General features: G+C 44.8%; 1 pseudogene across 1 annotated transcript in view; it reads right to left on the reverse strand.

The window, feature by feature from the left end:
• Positions 1-602: 602 nt before the first annotated feature.
• Positions 603-20,888, reverse strand: part of LOC146026378 (dimethylaniline monooxygenase [N-oxide-forming] 2-like) — a 65,918-nt pseudogene continuing 45,632 nt past the window's right edge. The window contains exons 8-10 of the transcript XR_014454438.1: positions 19,295-19,650; positions 18,290-18,362; positions 603-1,681 (exon numbers count right to left, since the gene is read on the reverse strand). The product of XR_014454438.1 is annotated as a dimethylaniline monooxygenase [N-oxide-forming] 2-like (transcript). The remainder of the gene's footprint in view (positions 1,682-18,289; positions 18,363-19,294; positions 19,651-20,888) is intronic.

Raw genomic sequence — 20,888 nt, forward strand, 5'->3', positions numbered from 1 at the left:
CTAAAAAAGGCTTAAATGGTCCAGACGCGATACCCACGATTTTCCCATAGGAAACAATGTTAAATGGCTCAATGTACCCGCGATGCCCCCGATTTCTCATAGGGAACAATGGTACCTCAATACCTCAATTTTACCAAATCTTCATAGGGAACAATGGTAAATGGGCCCGAAAGCCCCCAAAACACCCCAGAACAGTGAAATGTCCCCCCAAAAGTACTTTACGCTACCCCACGATCAACGTGAACCCGAAGCGTGGCGAGCGCAGCGAGCCCACGAGGGGCGGCGGTACGCGTCCTCCGACCTTTTCATACCCCCACTATCCACTAGGGCGTGGAGTTGAGAATAGAATAGTGTGGCGAGCATAGCGAGCCACCGAGCCCGAAGCGTGGCGAGCGCAGCGAGCCCCGCGAGGTCGAAGGACGCGTACCGCCGCCGCTCGCCACGCTTCGGGTTCGCGTTGATCGTGGGGTGTCGTAAAATACTTTTGGGGGGACATTTCACTGTTGAGGGGTGTTTTGGGGGGTTTATGGCCCATTTAACATTGTTCCCTATGATGATTTGGGTAAATTGACCCATTTAACATTGTTTCCTATGGGAAATCGGGGGCATCGCGGCTAAATTGAGGCATTTAACATTGTTCCCTATAGGGAAATAGTGCTTGCGATGGCCGCGATGCCCCCGATTTTTCCTCACGATGCCCACGATCATGATCGTTGTGGCCGTGCTAGGAAACAAGTACCCAGGAATGTAACATTTGTATTTCTGGCGTGAACTTTCCTGCATGCTGCTTAACAGTACAATTTCATCATTTTCCAATGCACGGGCCCGTGCGCATCGGAGTTGGAGATCGGACCTGCTGCACAAAGGATCTATCATTGGACATCCTCCGGCAGCGGTGAATGGTGTCAAATGCAAAATATCACATTCAAAAGGACCGCAAAAAGGGAACACTTATGTGACTTTTAAGGACATGACTTCATCTTGTGCTTAAGTGCAAACACCTGTGTTCTTATTGTTCATTTGATAAGATACACCACCTGTTAACTCAGTTGCTTCCACTGACTGTTGCTGGCACTGACCAGCCACCACCATTTCTGCCTGTAAATCCATACAACTATATCAATGGAATCAATGGGGCAATAGCAGGTGTGTTTATGTAAAAGTCTCCAAGCTGTGCTTTGCTTTTTTTTTTATTGCAAATGAGCATCATTTGAACCCCCCTAATTTTAAGTTTAATTAGCTCAGTTTTTCGTGTATTCCTGAAACTGAAAAAAATCAAAACAATTTTCTGTAAATTACAGTATACGTCAAGTCTCATATTAAGGATTTAAAGCCTACACAACAGAAAATGAGCAAAATTGCTGCCAGCAATGCACAGAAGCCAATTACATTTCTAAACCTTGGTCTAGGTTCTGTAGGTCTGCAAACAACACGCGTCCTGGCGGGGCTTAGTGTTCGGTTCCACTGGGTCATGATTGCTCTCCTAGCTCCACTCCATTTGCCGGGACCTGTAAGACGATATTGGTACGGTGTACAGGGGCCAAAGAATACATTCCAGGCTAATCTAGGATCTGTGAGTAACAGATGTATGATGTTGGGGCGAATTCCTATCTCCACAGCTACTTCATCCATGTATTCAATAAAGTATGTTTGCAGAGTCTGACTTCTGCCCTTTCCAAAACTGTTGAGAAATAAGGGAAATAGTGTTCGCAATGATAATAATACAGCAGTCTCTTAAAAGAATAAGGGGGGTATTCAACGTTGTGGCACTATTTCTGACAGAGGAAATAGCGCCCGCCGCCTAATCAATGCTGTCCATGATTTGAAGTCAAATTTTTACAAAACAGATCCAACTTTAAAAGAAGTCTGTTCTGTCGAAAACAGCCATGGATTGCCAGAAGTCAATTGTGACAACTTATGGACGTTTTCGCCAACACGCCCCCTTTTTGACACTCAACAGGTGGAACATTGAATTCCGCCTTTTGAGAAACTGTCTAGTTGGGCGAAAATGGCCCAGGATTTTGACTGTCGGGACATTCTGACAGTCGGAATCCCGGATTGAATACCGCAATGAATATTCTTCACTCATATTCGACTTTTTGCTTCTTGTACACATGGACAGTAATGTTATGCATTTAATACACAATTTTAAAGCTATTTTAATGAATATAGTACAAAATATAATGTAAATCAATGGACCTTCACACTTCCTACCAACCATTTGCTCTGTGACAGTTTCATTGTTGTCAGCACATGTGTATAATAGTTCGCTACTTGTGTAGTTTCACGGTGGCAGTTACGTAGTCAGCGTAGCGTCCCTGTCAGAATCAGTGTAGTGTTCCCACGGCCAGCATAGTCAGCGTCCCTGTCAGTATCAGCGTAGTGTTCCTGCCCATCCCGGCTAGCCGGAGCTTATGTAGTTAGCGTAGTCAGTCAGCGTTACGCAGTTAGTGTAGTCAGTCAGCGCTTATTACATTGTGTGGGAACCATTGACGATTTTAACCTGCCTGACATGACAGGTGTGAATGTGTTCCTGAAAACCCCCACTATCCAAGCTAGCCCGAAGCGTGACAAGCGGACGTGTTACACGTCCTTCCGACTTGTTCATACCCCCACTATCCACATTGATGTGGAGTTGATTTTATAAGGTATGGCAAGCGCAGCGAGCCACCATGCCCGAAGCAAGGCGAGTGAAGCGAGCCCCGCGCGGGGACGCGGAATACATGTCAAGTAATCCACATCCCCTCGCCACGCTTCGGGCTCGGTGACTCGCTGGACTCGCCACACTTTATAAAATCAACTCCACGCCGACGTTGATAGTGGGGGTATGAACAAGTCGGGAGGACACGTATCGCATGCCCTTGCGGGGCTAGCTACATTCGCCATGCTTTGGGCTGGCGTGAATAGTGGGGGTTTGAAATGGAGGCATTTGCCAGTATGTAACATGGAGCACTGGCAAATGTGTCCTTTATTGTGCATGAGACGCACTTGTGCAACGCACCCCCCCTTTGTGCAGGAGACGCACTCGCTACCGAACACCTAACCCTGTCTGTCTCCCTGAAGCGGACACAGGCAGGGTTGCCGTACCCTGACCCAATAATTACTGAGACACACAAGCGTCTGAGAATCTCCTGCTTCTCAGACAGATGGAGTGCCTCTCTGCCGGCGCCCGCATGATCCCCACTCCGTCGGCGTCCACCATGGGGATCTGGTGGTTACCGGCGCTGTGTGAGAGGCACTCACTAGGCTTGCTAGGGACAAAGCTGCAGCTCCCGGAGACAGTACGGTGACTAGCTGCCTGACGTGAACACTACGCTGACTATGCATTGCTGCCGCAGTGTACCAAAAGTTCTCTGAGAGCACCCATTGTGTACATTCTGTAGAGAAGCTATAAGAATGAGTTTTGAACACCATGTGAAAAGTGAGGATACAGTACAAGCTTGGTCTATGGTATTAATGGGTGCATTCAAGCATGCCAAGAGACATTTTAAATACATCTTGTTTTGTTACAATTCTTCAAACATTATTTTATGTACAGCTCGGTTCTTTAGGTATTTAACCATATTCCCTAGCAAAAGTCTAAAAAGTAATTGATAAACTCCAACAAGTCAAGGAGAATAATGTGAAAATTACAATTAAGATCACAAAAGTATCAGACTACATGATTATGTGTGCCACTTAGGGTTATAGCCATTAGTTATAAGGTATAATCTTGGACCCAGATAGAAAAAGGAAGGCCTTTTCGGTCATCGGGAATTCTAGTTTAAAACAGATAGGTAACATCATTGGGGTCATTTATATACATAAAATGTGCACCATAGGAGATCAGTTATAGGTTGAGCTTGATGAACTAATGTCTTTTTTCAACCTCAGAAACTCTGTTACTATAAAACATAAAGCTTTCTAGACAAGTTTTGCAAAGGAGCAGCCCATTCTGCCTTCAAAAAGTAATCATGGCCATGTTGTCCATCATCCAATTGTTTCCTAAACAGCTTTTAAAGGAGAGTCCACCAAATCACAAAATGTGGGAGGTACAGTATACAAAGCATGCAAGATATTCACTTGGCCTTGAAATTTATAAATCTAATCAAGCATCTGTGGGATTTGCTTAAAAAACAAGTTCAAGCCATAGAGGTCCCATCTTATAACGTATTGGATTTAAAGGATGTGCTGCTAAAATCTTGGTGCCAGATACCACATGACACCTTCTGAGGTCTTGTGAAGTCCATGCCTTGATTAGTCAGAGTAGTTTTCATGGCACAAGGGGGACTTACATGCTTTTAGGTAGGTGGTTTTAATGTTATGGCCAAGGATTATATATAAAAACAATAGACCTTAATCCATGGTAATATGGGGGATGGGATGAGTGGGGTCACTCTGTGGAAAGGAGAAGCTGATCTGATCTTGGGAGATGCTTTGGTCATATAGAAAAGTAGGGGACTGAGAGCTCACTGGAGGGTGACTTTGTGAATGTGTTTATTTTAAAGTGTATTGTACTTCACATACCTGTAGGTGTGCAATATCTAGTATGAAAAAAAAAATCGATGGTGCTAAAATCAATGCCAATAACGCAATAGTCTTGTATGGCTTTTTGCTCATAATAGGAGAGGCCGGAAGTTGGTGATGTGAACCATATACAGCAGGGGTGGGATATTATTTCAGCTGGGGGGCCACTTAATACTTTGAGAAGATATTCGAGGGCCGCACTCCAGAAATATGGGGTGGGGTCACTCAAGAGGGGGTGTGTCTTTGAATGTATTGTAGCAAACCATATACCCCTTTTACACATCATGCAACACAATAGAAGGCCCCTTATACTTGCCTCTGTGGTATCCTAGGACCCCACTATTGTACCTTCCTTAGTGATAAGGAAAGCATGGTCATAAGCAATGCATAAGGTAGCTCTCCAATGCTGTGTGTCTCTGGTTTAATGATATAAAGGACACTTGTGAAGTAGCCGCTGATTTTGCTACCTACTTTTCAACCAAAATCTCCTCTCTCAGGACTGCCATCACTGCTGCCATGACCTCACCCTCTCCCTCCTCCCCTCCTACATCCCCACTCCCCTCCTTCCAACCCCTGTCCTCATTTTACCCCACCACTGCTGCTGAAGTCCACTCTATCCTTCAATCTGCTTCTCCCTCCACCTGCCCGCTCGATCCTATCCCCTCCAATATTATCCGTCGTCTCTGTCCGTCAGTCTGCTCTCACCTGGCTCACCTCTTTAATCTTTCCCTATCCTCTGGGATCTTCCCTTCCTCCTTCAAACACGCTCTTGTCTCCCCAATTCTCAAAAAAACAAATCTGGACCCCAACTCTCCATCCAACTACAGGCCCATCTCCCTCCTCCCTTTTGCCTCCAAGCTCCTAGAACGTCTGACCTATAATCGTCTCCTAAGCCACCTTACTGCTAACTCCATTCTCGACCCCCTCCAATCCGGGTTCCGCCCTTTACATTCCACTGAAACTGCCCTGACCAAAGTCACTAACGATCTAATATCGGCTAAATCCAAAGGCCTCTTCTCTATCCTCATCCAGCTTGATCTGTCGGCTGCCTTTGACACTGTTGACCACCCTCTCCTGCTCAACACCCTCTGCTCCTTTGGCATCACTGGCACGGTATTCTCCTGGTTCACCTCATACCTCTCCGATCGCTCCTTCTCCGTCTCCACTCCGAGCTCCTCCTCTACTACTACCCCGCAGCCAGTCGGTGTTCCCCAAGGGTCTGTCCTTGGCCCTCTCCTCTTCTCTCTCTACACCACCTCTCTGGGCACCCTCATCAGCTCCTATGGTTTTCATTACCACCTTTATGGTGATGATACCCTAATCTATCTCTCTTCCCCCGACCTATCCCCATCACTCCTGTCCAAGGTCTCCGAATGCCTCATGGCCATCTCAGCCTGGATGACCCAACGCTTCCTGAAGCTAAACATGGCTAAAACTGAACTTCTAATCTTCCATCCCCCGAACATCCCCTCTTCTCCCACTATCTCCATCAGTATTGGTGAAACCGAGATCACCTCCACCGACCAAACGCGCTGCCTCGGTGTCATCATTGACTCCTCCCTCTCTTTCACCCCCCTCATTCGTGCTCTCTCACAGTCTTGCCGCTTTCACCTACGCAACATCTCACGCATCAGACCATTCCTCTCCACTGACGCGACCAAAATTCTCATTCAATCTCCCGCCTTGACTACTGCAACATCCTTCTCTCTGGGCTACCTCTCACCCGCCTCGCACCTCTCCAATCCATTCTTAACGCTGCTGCTAGGCTCATCTTCCTCTCCCGCCGCTCTACCTCCGCCTCCCCCCTCTGTCTATCTCTTCACTGGCTCCCCATTCCTTTCCGAGTTCTCTTTAAACTCCTCACCACCACCTACAAGGCTCTCTCCTCCTCCACCGCTCCTTACCTCTCTTCACTGATCTCTATCCACACTCCCTCCCGTCCTCTTCGCTCCATCACTGACCGCCGACTGACCTCTCACCTAATCACCTCCTCCCACTCCCGTGTCCAAGACTTCTCTCGCGCTGCCCCCCTGCACTGGAACAACCTCCCGCCACCCATCAGGCTTTCTGATTCCCTTACCTCCTTCAAGCGCTCCCTCAAAACCCACTTTTTTCGACTAGCCTATCCCTCCTCCTAACCTCTTTTGATCCTCCTATCCTGCCTCCGTTCCCCTCCGTTCCTACTTATCCTATTGTTTTTCGTTCGTCCACCCACCTATTTTTAGTATGTTAACTCTTATGAGTAGGGCCCTCCTTCCTCACGTACTCACCCTACCTCTTTACCTCACCTGTGCTCCTGTCCTGTTCTTCCCTTCCTCTACTTCATCTTCAGTCTCCTCGACAATTTTGACACCTACTTCTGAACTGATGCTGATTTTAGTTCTACCAGCTATACCCCTATTTATACTGTATTTTTCAACACACCCTGTACGTTACCTCGTAATTTTTTTGTTTGCTATGTACGGCGCTGCGGACACTTTGCGGCGCCTTATAAATAAACGTAATACTACTACTACTGTGTGCGGCATGGCATGGCTGCATCAAGCAAGTTACAGGGACAGACAGCAGGGCAATAATCCCATTATGGAGACAGAGCTCAGCAGAGGGGCAATGCCCGGGAGTAGGAGAGATGGGGCCAGGCTACATGACAGGTAGTGCTGCTGGCTGCTTACCTTCTCCTTCTTGACCAGGTTGCTCTGCTCCTCTGCCTTGCTGTCTCCTCCAGTGACTGACTGCAGGACTCCTTGTGATGACGACGATGGTGGCAGCACTGCCTGATACCCATGCACCCCGTCACGCAGTAACAGAGCAGGGGGGATACACGGGCCGGGACTTTCTTAGTGACATCAGACACTGGGTGATGTGGGGGGCGCAGCCAGCAAGCAGGAGTGGAACACAGCGGCTCCTCCCCCACACCACCCAACATCTGACATCACATAGGAACCCTGACTGCCCCTGTGATACGGCTAAGATCTACTCAGCGGTGCCACGAGTAAGGACTGCAGTGCTGTAGCACTATGACAAGCAGGTCAGTTGTCATAGCGCACAGGTGGAGGGTAGTGGGCCAGTCCAGATCAGGCCATAGTTTGCCCACCCCCTATATACAGTCAGGGCAGTAGAGTGCCTGGAGGGGCCTTGGTACTTTTCAGGGGGATTAATCATGTGAGGCATGACCAAAGCATCTCATGGGAGGTGTGGCCATGCACTTATTAAAATTCAGAAAAAATTGCACTTTAAGCAACTCCCTGGTCACACTTCAACCCAGCACACAGCATCTGATAAATCTGCTAACGGACTAGGTGGTGGGGAAACGTGTTATACAGTATCTTAACAAAGTTTGGCATGACCACCAATGGCCACCACGACCAGGATTTGAACCCAGGCTGGATGTTCCAGGTAGGGCTGCGAACCAGTCTGTGGAGGCACATACAACTGCCCAGCAGAGGGACTACAAACCCCAGGTAGGAAAACAGCATAGTATAAGTATTGCATATTTATTCCTGGCTAATTTGCACTAACTGCTGCCTAATGCTAAACACTTCTCTGGATGGGAATTATACTCATTAGAGCTTCTAACACTGCTTTGCATAAATGGAACACTGCTTTAACTGTGCTAAGTGCTGCTAAAAAAGAAACTCTTTAACATCTTTCGCTGCCTATCTATTATGGAACTGAACTGAACAGCTTGGCCATAGAATTATTGAGCCTCGACTAGTTCTGCTAATATAATCAACAAATAAATGGAGATTTCATGTGTTTCTTTGCAGCCACTGAAATCTTTAGATAACATCTAAAAATAGATTGTTCCATAGCTAGAAATGTTTGTCAGTGTACAGTATTTGATTTTTATTCCAAACTAATTGATTAAAATATTTTTCATCGTTAGTCAATGTTCTAATAATTGTAATTTTATTGATTTATTGTCCTACCAGCCGGTGGAATTACTTTTAATGTGAATAAATATTTAAATTTACCTAAAAAAAGTGAGTCTTTCTTATGGTTTGGTCCAAAAGTGCTGTTTATTCTGTGGTCTATTTTTCTATTTTTTGCAAGGGTTGAGTATCCCTTTAAAACAGCAGCAGGTTGGACAATAACCAGATTTTTGTGCTCAGTTTGCAGATTTATTTTCTGTTATTTTATTCCATCTATATTTTTCTGGCTTTGCCGTGTGTGTGTGGTACCCTCCTCCTGTGCTGCATATAAATAACTACAAAATAAAAGGGCTATTTTAATACATCTAATTTTCTCAGGCTTTGCCGTGTGTTTGATACACTCTCCTGTGCCGCATAAAATTTGGAGGATAAAATAGTAAAAGTACAAAAACCACTTCCTCCTAGTGCTGATGCTGATGCTGCTGCCACTACTCATGACATAGAACATGAAATGCCATCAACGTTGTCTGCCATGGCCAATGCCCAATTTCATTGTAGAGGGCATGTAAAATCGAAAATGCCACAGTTCGGAAACATGAAGAAGAAAAATAAATGTAATGTAATGTAAATCGTTTGAGGGGAAAAGTAAGCTTGCCAATATGCCATTTAAGACACGGAGTGGCAAGGAATGGCTAAGGCCCTTGCCTATGTTCATAACTAGCAGTTCAGCTTCACATGATGATTGAAAATTTAAGAGAGTTAAGCTGTCATCAAAAACACAGAAAACTACTGTGCCTTCTAAAGACATGGTATCGCAAATCTCAAGGGTGTTGGTGGTTGTGATGAAGGTGCTCCTCGTCAATTTCCTCCTCGATCCGGTTGAGAAGTAGTCCTGCAGGCCATGTCATCGGCATGAATAACTCCTCTTCTACCCGGAAATCCTCCGGAGGATCCTGCAGCACCACATCTACTGCTGCCACTACTGCTGTTGCTGCTGGGAGTCATTCATCATCCCAGAGGGAAATCAAAACACCTCTACATCTTTCACTAAGCAATTGACCATCTAACAGTTGTTTGCGTTGAGGACGAAGTACAACAGTAGTCATCCGTCATCGTAAAGAAAAGCCGATAACTGTGGCCTTGACAGCTATGTTGGTTTTAGACGTGCGTCCAGTGTCCGCCATCAGTGGAGTGGGATTTAGACTACTGATGGAGGTATTGTGTCCCCGCTACCAAATCCCATCTAGATTCCACTTCACTAGGCAGGCGACACCCAGAATGTACAGATTAGTCCGAAAAAGTGTCCTCAGTGCCGTGAAAAATGCGGTTATCGATGGACATGTGGATAAGTGGTTCAGGGCAAACTAAGGACTATATGACTGTGACAGCTGGGTAGATGTATCGCCGTCTGCAGCAACAGCAGCAGCATCTCTGAAATGCCAGCTGCTTTCAAAGCAGGCTATGCTGTGTATCACCGGTTTCAGTAAGAGTCACAAAGCCTACAACATCTTAGAGAAACTGTGGGAAATTATCTCACAGTGGCTTACCCCACTTAGACTCTCCTGAGGATTTGTGGTATCAGACAAAGCCAGTATCATTATGTGGCATTACAAACGGGCAATTTCCAACATGTGCCATGTTTTTCCCATACAATAAATTTGGTGGTGCAGCATTTCCTTAAAAAAGTGACAGGAGTGTGCAGGAGATGCTTGTGGTGGCCTGTACAAAGGCTGGAGTGACATTAAAAACTCCTGAACCTGCCCTGCCATCACCTCAAACAAGAGGTTGTGACGTGCTGGAACTCCACCCTCTATATGCTGCAGAGGATGGAGGAGCAGCAAAATACCATTCAAACCTACACAGCCACCTACGACATGGGCATCCCCACGATGCACCTGACTCAAGCACAGTGGAGACTGATTTCCATGTTGTGCAAGGTTCTCCAGCCGTTTAAACTTGCCACACGTGAAGTCAGTTCCAAAACTGTCAGCTTCAGTTAGGTCATTCTGATCAGGCTGTTGCAGAAGCCGTTGAAGAAAGTGAAGGAGGAGCTAAAGCGTTGCGATTCTGAAATGCATAACGTCCACCGTGCTCAATCCTCGGTTTAAAGCGTATGTTGTGTCTCTGTTTCCAGCAGACACAAGTCTACAGCAGTGTAAAGACCTGCTTGTCAGGAGATTGTCATCTGAAGCTGACTTTAATTTTCTCCCACACCTGTAGCGGTAACGAAACAGTTCAAATTTCCTACCTGACCCACTGGCGGTATTGCAGGGCAGACAAGAGAGAGTTTGGACATCTGGTCCGGACTGATGGACCTGCCAATGATTATTGACATGTCTACTATCACTGCATACGATCCTGTCACCATTGAAAAAATGGTGGAGGATTACTTTGGTGACAGCATCCAACATATTTGGACAAAAAGAGAAAAGGGACTGCTCTGGGGGGAACGCACTAAGGAAATGGAATCATAAAAAGTAACTTTTAATATGTTATCATTAATAATCCCACAATTAGCTTGAATGGGAATGCAGCGAAAAGTAGAAGTTAAAATATTGGACGTACTCACATATACACACAATGTGCACAAAAAGAAAGGAAATAAGTGCTTTAAAAAAATGACACTTGAATCCTGTCTAAGAATATGCTCACGGAATAGTAGCCAGAGATGTGGTTATTATAATCAGAAAAGTATATAAATGTACCCCTGTTCAATGGTTATTTAATCTCCAATGTGAAAGACACCAATTTCACTTCAACCTTTCTGTGACTATACTACCACCTGCTGGTGGGTTAATGATGTTATACGAGTTCTTCAGGGACCTATCTCACTATGGTCCTCTGATAAACTGTCCTTTTAGCACCATCTAGTGGTGGTTTCAGGATATTATTTCGGACTTAATATGGTGCAATAGTCCTTAGGATTTTATTGAAGACACAGAATAACATAATTATAACATTGTGTTAAGTAGAACAATTGAGAAGTGGGAGAAAAACCATGTAATGGTGGAAGTATCAATTACTTGGGTTTTTTTCTGATCAGGGTCAAAGTGCTTGGATGGGTGTAGCAGGCTGTAAACCGGGATTGAAATTATCCCCTTGTGGTTTTTATAAGACAGCCCAAGCACATTTATAAGGCATTTGCTACCTACTTCATCTAGAGTGTTTGTAAATTAACACCCTAGGTGGTCTGATAGCACCCTTATTGAACCAACATCACTTGTATATACATTATTAAGCTAGTAAACATATTTAGACAGGTATTAAAACCTGTAGACAAGTAGACATGTCAGACAGTCCATGCCTGTACTGACAGGAAAAAAGGCAGTTTGGAGTCCCCTGTACAAACTGGCTCTATTTTAACTAGGGATGTGCACCGGCCACTTTTCACATTTTGGGTTTTGGGCTCTGAGAACCTTCAGGTTTTGAGTTCTAATGGGTTTTGCCAAAACACGCCCTAAACATTTTGGGTTTGGGTTTTGGGTTTGGATTTTTTTATTTTTTTTTAAAGCATAAAAACTGCTAAAATTAAAAAAAATTTTTTGCTCCTACGCTATTATTAACCTCAATAACATTCATTTCCACTCATTTCCAGTCTATTCTGAACACCTCACAATATTGTTTTTAGGGCAAAAGGTTGCACCAAGGTAGCTGGATAACTATGCTTAGCCACACAAGTGGGCGGCACAAACACGTGGATCATCTAGGAGTGGCACTGCAGTGGCAGACAGGAAGGCAGTTTTAAAATCTAGTCCCCACAAAGCACATAATGGTCAAAAAAGAAATGCAAGATGGAATTGTCCTGTGGCCCTCCCATCCACCTAATGTTGCAGAAATAGGACATGCACACTTTAACAAACCAATCATTTCAGTGACAGGGTCTACAAAACTGTGGCTGAAATGATTGGTTTGTTTGGGCCCCCACAAATAAAAAAAGCAATTCCTCTCTCCCTGTATAAACTGGCTCTACAGAGACATATAGTCCTTCATATAGTCATTAGTTTGCCCTGATCCACTTTTCCACATGTCCGTAGTTAAGTGGACAGTGGGTACAGCCGCATTTTTCAGGTCCCTGTACATCCTGGGTATTGCCTGCCTAGTGAAGAGGAATCTAGACGGGATTTGGGACACAATACCTCCATGAACCGTCTAAATCCCACTCCACTGATGGTGGACACCGGACGCACGTCTAACACCAACATAGCTGTCAAGGCCGTAGTTATCCGCTTTGCCATAGAATGACTGCTGTCGTATTTAGTCCTCATGGCAAACAACTGTTGGACGGTCAATTGCTTAGTGAAAGACGTAGCGGTCTTACGACTTCCCCTCTGGGATGATGACTGACTTCCAGCAACAGTAGCAGCAGCAGTAGTAGGCGTAGAACTGCAGGATCCTCTGGAGGAATCTATGGAGTCAGTCATGCAGGTGACATGGCCTGCTGGACTCCCCCCGATCCGGATCAAGGAGGAATTTGACGAGGAGGGAGTTGGTGGTGTGCTTTTCAGGCGCTTGGCTCCAAAAGGAGGACCAAGGGATTTAGGTGTCCCTGGACTGCTAGCCGCAGTTCCTGAACTAGACACTGATTTATGAAGGTTGTTCAGGTGACGTATAAGGGAGGATGCCCCTAGGAGGGCAAGATCCTTACCCCTGCTTATTGGAGTTTTACATAAGCTACAAATGGCAATACATTTGTTGTCCGGATTCAGATAAAAAAAAATTCCAGACCGTAGAGGTGGATTTATTGGTCCTCTGCCCAGGCATGATGATGGGCTTTTTTCATCCCATGGACAACAACTCCCCCCCCCCAGGTGCCTCATTCCCCCCTGGTGCATCATTAAGCAAACCACCTCTGCATCCTCCTCGTCAACTTCCTCCTCAGCGCCAGCTACATCAATATCCTCCTCGTGGTGTACAAGATTACCTTCATTATTAAATTCTGGAACTAGACTGTGGGTGATCCTTCCAGCATATGCAGAGGGCGTACTGCAAATGGTGGAAGGAGCCACCTCTTCACGTACAGTGATAGGAAGGTACGGCATCACAACCACCGACACCCTTGCACTCTCCTTGGGGATTTGGGATATGTCTTTAGAAGGCAGAGTTGTTTTCTGAGTTTTTTTAGTCGGTGTCAGCCTAACTCTCTTTAATTTACTATTGGGCGGGGAGAGAGGAGGAGCACTTTGATTGTCATGTGAAGCTGAACCACCATTCATGAACTTAGGCCATGGCCTTAGCCGTTCCTTGCCACTCCATGTCGTAAATGGCATATTGGCAAGTTTACGTTTCTCTTCCAACGATTTACATTTACTTTTTCGATTCCTTCTACGGAACTTTGGTTTTGATTGTACACGCCCTCAGCTTTCACACTGGGCATCGGCCGTGACATTGTTGGCATTTCATCGTCTATGTCATGACTAGTGGCAGCAGCTTCAGAACTATGAGGAAGTGGATCTTCATCTTTCCCTAATTTTTTATACTCTATATTTTGGATCTCCATTATTTTTGTGGAGTTATGTCACAGGACAGCACCACTGGAGTGCAATTATATTACGTCAGTAGGTATGCACCAGCAGGCAGGTATTACAGATACGGCAGTACTAGGCACCAGACAGGTAGATATGGCAGTACTAGGCACCATACAGGTAGATACGGCAGTACTAGGCACCAGACAGGTAGATACGGCAGTACTAGGCACAAGATAGGTAGATACGGCAGTACTAGGCACAAGATAGGTAGATACGGCAGTAGAAGGCACCAGCAGAATGATATTATAATAATAATTATATTGCAGTAGGTACTGGTTGGCAGGGCACCATCAGCCTGGAATTAATAACAGTTACAGCACTGCAGGACAGGTATTATTTATTTATTAATTAAATATATCAGCCTAGGTAGAAACTACTAGGTAGGCAGTAGCGCTGGCAGTGGGCACCAGACGGTAGATACGGTAGTACCAGGCACCAGACAGGTAGATACGGCAGTACTAGGCACAAGACAGGTAGATACGGCAGTAGTAGGCACCAGCAGAATGATATTATAATAATAATTAATTATATTGCAGTAGGTACTGGTTGACAGGGCACCAGCAGCCTGGAATTCATTACAATTATAGCACTGCAGCACAGGTATTATTTTTTAATTAAATATAATAGCCTAGTAGGTAGGTACTACTAGGTAGGCAGTAGCACTGGCAGTTGCACCAGTGTACTGAGTAGGTACAGGCAGCCTCTATTCAGTGCAGGCACTAGCAGGCAGCACCAGTGGACTATATATATATATATATATATATATATATATATATATATATATATATATATATATATATATATATATATATATATATGGCATTAGTGACCTTCTAGTTGGAACACCATGCTGACACTTTGCCACTTTTTGGTAACATGTATCCATTGAACTGTATGCTGTGTTTGCACCATGCTTGGTGTGTCCTTCTTTTGGATTCAGTTTTCAATTGAACTCTTTTTGTCTATATAAAAATAATTTATTTTCATTCATTTGGATGTGCTGGCTTCCTATTTTTATATATATATATATATATATATATATATATATATATATATATATATATATATATATATATATTATATAATATATATATATATATATATATATAATATAATATTATTATATATACAGCACAGCACCAGAGGTAGGCCCCAGCACAGAGGAGACAGTAGTACTACAAGTACACAGTTACACACACAGCAGAATCAGTTATTATCACTGTTACATACAGTAGCTGACTGTCCTTGCTGGGGTGATCCCATGCTAAGCAGAGAGGAGGACAGAGTACACAGCAGCACTGAGGGAGACAGGCCCCAGCAGACAGCCCCAGCGACAAATTCATTTCAAGCCCCAGCAGCAGCACCAACACACCCTCTCCCAACCCGCTCCTAGACTGGAGTGAAGATGGCGGGCATGGGAGCCGCTATTTAAAGCCTCGCGTAATCCGGCGCCGGGCAATGACGTTTTGCCCGAGCGCCCGGATCCGAGTCAGACGGGAAGCTTCGAGCGCTGCTTGGAACCGGGCTCGGATTGATGACGTCCGTAGGGGCTCGGATCTCCGGAATCCGAGTCGGCACATCTCTAATTTTAACTGAGTTCTTCCCCCTCCAGAGTGTACTCACAAACAAACAAACCACTCATTTCAGCCACAGTCGTGTGTGTCACGGCGTGTACTGTACTCACCCGTCCGTGCCCGCCGCCGACGGGCAGTGTGGCAGACAGGCAGTGTGGCAGACACTGTCACTGAAATTATTGGTTTGTTAAAAAAAGTGTGCATGTCCTATTTACGCAAGAAAAGGGGGTACTTGCTTCCTAGCAGGGCGCCCAGTACACATTTTGCGTACTGGGCTATTCTCCGTAGTGAAATCGCATTGCATCGCGCAGCATTTATAGTGGTGTGCGATGAGATGTCCATATAAAGTGCACAGGAGTGCTTCTACAATGAAAAATCGCATGCAATCTCAGTGCACCAACTGCGATACGATATTTCATTGTACAAGCACCCATGCCATGAGATGTGATGGGTGCTTACAATGAGATGTGATGTGTGTTTACAATTTTAAGGACCTATGCCACCGTTTAGCGTCACCCCCAGTATCAACTCCACCTGAAGCATGGCAAGCGCGGCGAGCCCCGCGAGGGGCGGCGGAACGCGTCCTCCGACCTTTTCATACACCCACTATCCACGTCAGCATGGAGTTGATTTTATGTAGTGTGGCGAGCGCGATGAGCCACTAAGCCCGAAGCATGGCTATCGCAGCGAGCCCCACGAGTAGTCTGCGGGGCTTTCTGCGCTCGCCACGTTTTGGGCTTGGTGGCTCGCTGCGCTCTTTTAAATAAAATATAACAACGTTAAACTTTCAGAAACAGTAATGATTAATGAACAAGAAGAATAAAAAGAACAAGAACAATAAATGAAAACATGATTAATTAAACATATCCGTCTTCTTGGATATGTCCAGCTGCTGGCTGCAATACTCGATAGAAGTCTGCTCCTGGGCCCACGAATAAATGAACCGCAGCATGGTGACAAACGACAAGCGGCAGCCTGGAAACCAGTGTGTCGCTTTCAGGCTCACTTTCAGCCGACACACTTTAACATGGCAGCGCCACATCGACTCCTTCAAACAAAGGCGCATGGCGTGCCCATTTGCGCAATTCTGCGCCACCAAAAGCAGATCATGAGCTTGGAAAAAGGCGACCGCCTCCTCCTCCGTCTGCGGCAGTGAGAAAAACATTAATAAATCCAGCCATCTCGATAATATCAATGAAAAAGCAAATAATCTCCAAAAATCACCACCAGCTCTGAGGTATGCTTCTTCTCACAACAGAATATCACCTCAGAGTGATTTCTAAGAGGATCTGACAGGGGACGGGAATGACAGGGAGCGGGAACGGGAAAATCACATCGCATCCCATGCTACTACTATAAAAGATGCGATGCGATGTGATGCAAATTCACGGCATTTGCGTATATAATAAATCTGGTCGCTCTGCTAGGAAACAAGTACCGAAAAGGGTGAGTGGGAGGGCCCAAGGACAATTCCATCTTGTTCCTATTTTTTTGGCATTATGTGCTCTTTTTGGGCCTAGTTTTTCAAACTGCCATCCTGTCTGCCACTGCAGTGCCACTCCTAGATGGGCCAGATGTTTGTGCCACACAATTGTATCGCTTAGCATAGTCATCCACCTACCTCGATGTAACCTTTTGGCCTAAAAACAACATTGTGAGCTGTGAGGTATTCAGGATAGGCATTAAACGAGTGTAAATTAATGTTATTAAGGTTAATAATAGCGTAGGAGCAAAAAAAAAAAAATACAGATCCAAAGATCCAAAACATGAAACACTGAAATGTGGTGTTTTGGAACAGATCCAGATCCAAAAAACTTCCGGAGATACAGATCCAAAACATGTTTCACAAAACACTACAGCCTAGATGTAAGTAACAGGAGAGAGCTATAAGTGAAAAGTGAGAAGAGGGCTTTGACAACAAGAGGGAAGAGGGCCTTGCTCTGAGGAGCTTGCAACTGGTGGGAACGGGCGACAGATGAAATGAAGAGCAAGGTAGCGGGAGGTGGCCTGAAGGCAGGATGGTCAAGCAAAGCAGAGATGGTCAAGGCAGGGGGTTGGAGGAGCAGCCTAAGGACTAGGTTATGCATCAGAAAGGTAAGCTTTGATGAATAGGTGGGTATTCAGTAATGAAGGGATTGCAGGAGATAGAGGAATTTATGATATGTTCATTGGATACTAAATATTTGCAGTTAACCTCAAATGTGTTTTTGAGGATTAAATGAGAATGGGCCCCTTTGTGAGGTTTTTTGGGGGGGCTTCCAAACAGGTTGGGTTGGGATCCGGACACTTGTAGTTCCTATGTTAAGGATGCTGACAATCAATGGTGGTTTTTAACTATGGGCGCAGCCCAAATGAAGCCAGATGCAGACTGCAAGACTACACAGGCGTCACTGTGACTGGCAGTAACTTCCTATTGGAAATCCCTCCCTCTGGGCCTGTCTGTTTAGCTTCTATGGGCTGCAGACAAAGCAGCCATAGAACCAAGGGCATGTGCCATTCCCGGTGCCATACATCATTGAACAGAGAGAGGGACTGCATTGGCGCCGGGGACTGGCCGGGACAGCTGAGGAGGGGGGGGGGGGGGTTTATGGAAGCGCAGCCAGCGCTGCCCATGCTGATGATTTCCTTGTAAATAAATTAACCCTAACCTTAATGCCCCCATTGATGCCTATCCAAAACCCTCCCCAGTGCATAACCCAAATGTTCATACTAATCTGACTGCATCCTTTTCAAATCCCCTTTGCTTGTATTGAACATATTAGCATCTTCTAATGTAAAATATTAATTATTGCATGTATATTAGTATACCTACCGCTTCCTCTTGCGTTCCATACTCTTATTATAATGAGTTTCCATTTTTGTCACTGAAGGCAATTTCTCAATACCTGCAACACAGTATTTATCATTAATGTGCTATAAGTGTAAGCTTGTAGCTTCCTGTTTTTCTAAAACATTTAATACTAGATACCATGCAATCTAGTACTAAAACCGCGGGCTGCACAGACTTTCTGTGCTGTGCGCTGGAGCGCGCTTCCCATCACGCATGTCGACCTAATGCTTGTGTCGACCTAATGGCCCTGTTGACCTAAGCTGATGTTGACATTTTCAGGTGTCAACCTAAGCCCATGTTGACCTTCAGTGTTTGACCCAATGCATGTGGAGCTTAGCTGTGTTGACCGTATAACCCAAACCCCTGTGTCAGGCCTGAACAGCCCCTGTTAAGCTGTTACCTCAGTGGAAATCGAACTGAAAGTAAATGAATTTACTCAAGATGTCTACCAGGAAGCATAGATAGATTTACAGACAAAATAATAAAACATACTTATAAAAAATAAACTTTTTGGAGCCATTGGACAAATATTGATATGCCTTACTAAAAGGACATGATTTCCGTACATTGACCTGCATTGCCGTTTTGCAATTGTGATCTACAATATAGAAATGTAAAAGCAGTTGGAGGTGTTTTAACGCCTCCTTGATGCATTTGCGATCTGAGAACTGCAACCAGAATTGCAATTTGGGATCAGCGGTCGTGATGGTCCCCTCACTGGCAAGCTGAGTAAGCCTATTCAGGCTGGTCATCGCAGTGCAGCCCTTGGCTCTGTCTTTCCCCCAAATGTCGCTGCCTGTCAGTCAGGCACAGGTGTTTCCTATAGTGCGCTGCGATCGCAGGACCCATTCTGCACGTGCACAGATACTGCACATAATGGGGAAACTGGTACTGAACGCATAAGTGATTAGTAGTAAATGGGGCCCATAATCGTGAGTCTAGGAGACAGTGAGGCAGAAAAATATCTAATTACATATCTATGCAAACCTTTAAATATTCTGGTTGCCCAGCGGGCCTGAAGTTCGGATACTGGTAGGATGGATCCAAGAGGTCGAACAAGTCCTAGGATAGCTAGTGTTGGTTTCTTATGACGTGTTGGGAAAACGTTCTTGTAAAGCGTGACTTTGCTGTCATCAACTCTAATGACAGAGTCATCAAGAAATGGAAATGAGATGCTGTACCCCGTAGCAAATATAACCTCATCTAAGTCTTCCACTACAGTCCCATCCTCAAAGACGACTGCTGATTCAGTGAATCTACGAACTTCTGGCTTTACTCTGATTGCTCCACATAGGATTTGGCTGGGTAGATAATCATTGACGATGGGTTCTTTTAATAAAGATCTGTAAGAAATTACATTTGTTATTATTTAAAGGAAATCAGACTTGATGTACGCATGCACATATACAGTATATTTCAATTAAATGACTTGAATTTTTGCTGTGCACCACATAACAAGTAAACAGGTGATGTTTAGGCCTGTAGTGAATAGAACACACCCACCCTGAAATTGGGAGCCCTGCTAGAAAACAAGTACGGAAGGATCCAAGCCGGGCCGGATCCGAGATTTACACCGTTTACACTGCGGTGCCCACCCGCAGTGTAGACGGAGGTGGCGCTTGGAGATGACATCTCCAAGCGCCGGGACCGCGGTGATCCCTGCCGGAAACACAGATCACCATACTGGGGGAACACAGCACCAAGGTAAGCTATAATTGTTCTACTTACTTCTTACTACTTACTGTTATTTTATTCATATGAGGAGTCCATCCTGTATACTGAGGGTATGACACCAGATGTCCTCTAATTTATATCCCTTCTAGACAGGTGAGAACAATATTTTATCATATATATATATATATATATATATATATATATATATATATATATATATATATATATATATATATGCACCCCATTCTTAGGAATGGCGAGTGTGTTGGTACTTCTGTATATATAAATATATATATATATATATATATATATATATATATATATATCTAGTGTCCGTTTATGTATCCGAAACACTGCCATCTGTTGGCAGCGAGTGAAACTACATCTCTTTCTCTATCACACATGCACAAACACAGAGGCAATCACAAGGTAGCAGACTAGCTTTCGAAGCATTTTCTTTGAGAGGGCTTCTAGTATGTAATATGGAGCTAAAGACTCCATATTATTTTGGTTCTATTAAGCACAGGAACACATCTTCAGCTGTTGGATTGTTTATGATCAAATTTCCTTAAGTGGTGGACACTTTAGACATGATTCATGTTGATGTTTTATTGCATTTTAAAATTGTATGATTTACTACATTTATATATTATTTTGTTTTTGTTCTTTCCACATATGGACTAAACCAGCGGTTCTGAAACTGTGGGTCCTGACCCCAAAGTGGGTCCCGACCTGCTCAGCATGGGGTCATGACTCCATGTTGCTGACCATCAGGCTGATGACTGTTCTAATCTCAGTCAGTGACTCAAGGAGTCTGTTGAATTGTCTGTTATTTTAGCCTCCTCCCATCATATTGGGCCTCCACTATGCTGTCATGTATGTGCTGTCTGCTGACTACAGTGATGTG

Source organism: Crinia signifera, chromosome 8 (genome assembly GCF_055691185.1).
Source record: "Crinia signifera chromosome 8, ASM5569118v1, whole genome shotgun sequence".
Classification (NCBI taxonomy): Eukaryota; Metazoa; Chordata; class Amphibia; order Anura; family Myobatrachidae; genus Crinia; species Crinia signifera.